The sequence below is a fragment of the Ovis canadensis genome, chromosome 22 (genome assembly GCF_042477335.2).
Source record: "Ovis canadensis isolate MfBH-ARS-UI-01 breed Bighorn chromosome 22, ARS-UI_OviCan_v2, whole genome shotgun sequence".
NCBI classification, from domain to species: Eukaryota; Metazoa; Chordata; class Mammalia; order Artiodactyla; family Bovidae; genus Ovis; species Ovis canadensis.
In genome coordinates this window covers 33609723-33614517 of record NC_091266.1, presented here as the reverse complement: position 1 = coordinate 33614517, position 4795 = coordinate 33609723, and positions in this window count along the sequence as shown.

The window sequence follows — 4795 nt, the reverse complement described above, 5'->3', positions numbered from 1 at the left end:
CATTTTTGAACCAGTCCATTGTTCCGTGTCCAGTTCTAACTATTGTTTCTTGACTTACATACAGGTTTCTCAGGAGGCAGGTAAGGTGGTCTGGTATTCCAATCTCTTATAGAATTTTCCACAGTTTGTTGTGATCCACACAGTCAATGAAACAGAAGTAGATGTTTTTCTGGAACTCTCTTGCTTTTTCTATAATCCAACGGATGTTGGCAATTTGATTTCTGATTCCTCTGCCTTTTCTAAATCCAGCTTGTACATTTAGAAGTTCTCAGTTCACATACTGTTGAAGCCTAGCCTGAAGGATTTTGAGTATTACCTTGCTAACATGTGAAATTAGCACAATTGAGCACTGACTTTTCAGAATCTCACTGTTGTAGGTGCTGCCAAAGATATTGAACTTCTTTGTAAAGACACTGCAAGTTCAGGATGAATTTCTAAGGTGGACTCCACCAACCAACATACCTGGGGTCCATTGTTGCTATTTATAATAGGAGATTACATGTGTATAAGTCTTATCATTCTAGTGGATATGATTACATGAGATCAAATCGTAGAGGTAAAGATAGATTAAGAACTGTCAAAAACCCAGAAATAGTAAAATTAAAACCACCAGATCAGTAAGATAGTATTTGATAAGTTTAGTGTGCATATAACAACAGTTTGCAAACCAGGAGCTTTCAAATACAAAACTGATATGAAGCTCAGGAGCTGTAAAATAATTAACTTCCAATTAAAATAAAATAATAAAATAAATGAAAGCTGATACAAAAAAAAAAAGGAGCTCAAAAGCATGACCTTACAGGATGCTTTATAAAGTGAAAAGGAGGAAGTACCTTAAGCTTTGCCCTGATTGGTTACTGCAGTCAGGGAGTTTCCAGATGGTAGGGGATTGGTTAAAAGTAATTACTTCATACCACTTTGAGGAAGATGACTTAAGTTTCTATTATGATTATCAAAGACATTTACAAGAAATAACCCACATTTCACTTATGGTCATGATTTAGATTTTCTTACATGGCTCAGGAAATTTTCAAGCTTGGCTTCCATGTTGTATTGTACTTTAACAGAAGAAAAGGAATGTTCTTTTGTAAGTATTTCTAGTATTTAGAAGTATTTCTAGTATGTCCTTTTAGAAGTATTTCTCTTAAACGTAACAATAAATTGTCCTTCTTGACTAAAAAAATTTTTAATTGAAGTATTTAGGACCAGTCATTTCAAGTCAGTATATTCTTTCCTCTAAGGACTACTGAGGAAACAATGGCAAATCATTTATGTCTAGATCTTTTCTTCATATTTCTGCAGACCAAAATCTAACTTTACTAAATCTCATCCTTAGTATTAATTCATATTACAATTAATAAAAAAAATACTCACCTTGATTATTTTAATTTTAAATCTAGACTGTGATTTCCCTAGGGAATTTGAAAACATTTTGATTCCTCAAAAACATTCACAAGAGGAGGATCGCTTTTAGAACCATTTCCATACGTAGCTAATTCCAGTCGTTTTATATTGGTTCTCTTAACTTTAGATTTCTAGATATAAAATTTCCTGCTTATAATTGAATTTTAGGGGTACATTTACTTGTGTTTTTTTGGCCTCCTGTAAACTGTCTTTACCTAAAATTACAGTTAAAAAATTGCAAATAGAACTGCCTTATGACCCAGCAATCCCACTGCTGGGCATACACGCCGAGGAAACCAGAACTGAAAGAGACACATGTACCCCAATGTTCATCGCAGCACTGTTTATAATAGCCAGGACATGGAAACAACCTAGATGTCCATCAGCAGATGAGTGGATAAGAAACTGTGGTACATATACACAATGGAGTATTACTCAGCCATTAAAAAGAATACATTTGAATCAGTTCTAATGAGATGGATGAAACTGGAGCCGATTATACAGAGTGAAGTAAGCCAGAAAGAAAAACACCAATACAGTATACTAACCCATATATATGGAATTTAGAAAGATGGTAAAGATGACCCTGTACGCGAGACAGCGAAAGAGATGCAAATGTGTAGAGCAGACTTTTGGACTCTGAGGGAGAGGGAGAGGGTGGGATGATTTGGGAGAATGGCATTCTAACATGTATACTATCATGTAAGAAACGAATTGCCAGTCTATGTTTGATGCAGGATATAGGATGCTTGGGGCTGGTGCACGGGGATGATCCAGAGAGATGATATGGGGTGGGAGGTGGGAGGGTGGTTTCATGTTTGGGAACTCATGTACACCCGTGGTGGATTCATGTCAATGTATGGCAAAACCAATACAGTATTGTAACGTAAAATAAAGTAAAAATTAAAATTAAAAATAAATAAATAAAAATATTATTAATTTTTAATTATATTTAAATCATTAAATTAATTATAATAAAATAATTATGTAAATGCTAATTATTAATTAAAATATTTTTTTATAAAATTAGTTTTTGTTCTAAAAGGACTATGTTTTGATTGTAGACAGTTTAGAAAAAGATAGAAAAGTTGAAGAAAGAAAAGTGAAAAAAAGTGAAAGTTGCTCAGTCTTGTCCGACTTTCTGAGACCCAATGGACTACACAGTCCATGGAATTCTCCAGGCCAGAATACTGGAGTGGGTAGCTGTTCCCTTCTCCAGGGGATCTTCCCAACCCAGGGATTAAACCCAACTCTCCTGCATTATGGAGAAGGCAATGGCACCCCACTCCAGTACTCTTGTCTGGAAAATCCCATGGACGGAGGAGCCTGGTAGGCTGCAGTCCATGGGGTCGCTAAGAGTCAGGCACGACTGAGCGACTTCACTTTCACTTTTCACTTTCATGCATTGGAGGAGGAAATGGCAACCCACTCCAGTATTCTTGCCTGGAGAATCCCAGGGGCGGAGGAGCCTGGTGGGCTGCCGTCTATAGGGTCGCACAGAGTCGGACACGACTGAAGCGACTTAGCAGCAGCAGCAGCAGCTCCTGCATTACAGGTGGATTCTTTACCAGCTGAGCCACCAGGGGAGCCAAGTAAACCACTAAATCTACCATTAAGAACAAAGGAACATTTAATATATATTTTGGGGTATATTTTCTCTTTTTTTTTTTCTCCTTGAAACAATGCTAAATGTTTAATTTTATATTCTGATTGGTTCAACTGTCAGGAAAAGTCGTAAGACTTTGAAATGGGGGAAGAAAGAGAAAAGAAAAAAATGATGACTTAATGTCCTGTTTGTCCCAAGTCTCTGCTAACCAATAACAAGACAAAGGACTCTGGTCCATAGATATGCAAATGATTTCTGTTGGGACAAAGGACTCCAAAATTCCCAAGTAGATACAGTCAGCTTTGTTATCTATTTGTAAATTCTTTACAGTATTCCTGATTGACCTATTCCTGTGGGGTTCTTTGATTTCTCTTTGGAACTGATTATAACTTACTGTTTTCTCATTAATTAATAAGTTGAGTTAAACTCTTGATGGATGTTAAACTCTCTTGAAAGATGCTGCCAAACTGCTTTCTGGTGAGAGATGCTTCTATCAGCAATGGTGGTGAGATTACTCTTCATTAAACTCTCACCAACATTTAACATTAGTGAAACTGTATAATTCAGACTGGGATTTAAACTCATGTGCCATGACTTGAACCCAGCCAAAACCAAGACTGAGACTTGAATACTTGGTCCTTTAACTGAGAAGGACACACTTCGCTTCAGGACTTAATTAAGTTCAGGTTCTCAATATCTCATCACAGAAAAAATTCACTGAGAGACAAAGAGATAGGTAAGGAGTGGATTTATTTAGAGAGAAACACACTCCACAGACAAGGACTGTTCAGTTCAGTTCAGTTCAGTCGCTCAGTCGTGTCCGACTCTTTGCGACCCCATGAATCACAGCATGCCAGGCCTCCCTGTCCATCACCAACTCAGACTCACGTCCATCAAGTCAGTGATACCATCCAGCCATCTCATCCTCTGTCGTCCCCTTCTCCTCCTGCCCCCAATCCCTCCCAGCATCAGAGTCTTCTCCAATGAGTCAACTTTTCACATGAGGTGGCCAAAGTACTTCAGCTTTAGCATAATTCCTTCCAAAGAACACCAAGGGATGATCTCCTTCACAATGGACTGGTTGGATCTCCTTGCAGTTCAAGGGACTCTCAAGAGTCATCTCCAACACCACAGTTCAAAAGCATCAATTCTTCGGCACTCAGCCTTCACAGTCCAACTCTCACATCCATACATGACCACAGGAAAAACCATAGCCTTGACTAGACGGACGTTTGTCGGCAAAGTAATGTCTCTGCTTTTCAATATGCTATCTAGGTTGCTCATAACTTTTCTTCTAAGAAGTAGGTGTCTTTTAATTTCATCGTTGCAATCACCATCTGCAGTGATTTTGGAACCCAAAAAAATAAAGTCTGACACTCTTTCCACTGTTTCCCCATCTATTTCCCAGGAAGTGATGGGACCAGATGCCATGATCTTCGTTTTCTGAATGTTGAGCTTTAAGCCAACTTTTTCACTCTCCACTTTCACTTTCATCAAGAGGCTTTTTAGTTCCTCTTCACTTTCTGCCATAAGGGTGGTGTCATCTGCATCTCTGAGGTTATTGATATTTCTCCCGGTAATCTTGATTCCAGCTTGTGTTTCTTCCAGCCCAGCATTTCTCATGATGTACTCTGCATTTAAGTTAAATAAGCAGGGTGACAATATACAGCCTTGACGTGGGCCATCTCAAAAAGTGAGAGTGGCCCCAAGACAGGGATTGTGAGTTTTTGGGGTGTGGGAGAAGACTCTTGAGAGTCCCTTGGACAGCAAAGGGATCAAATCAGT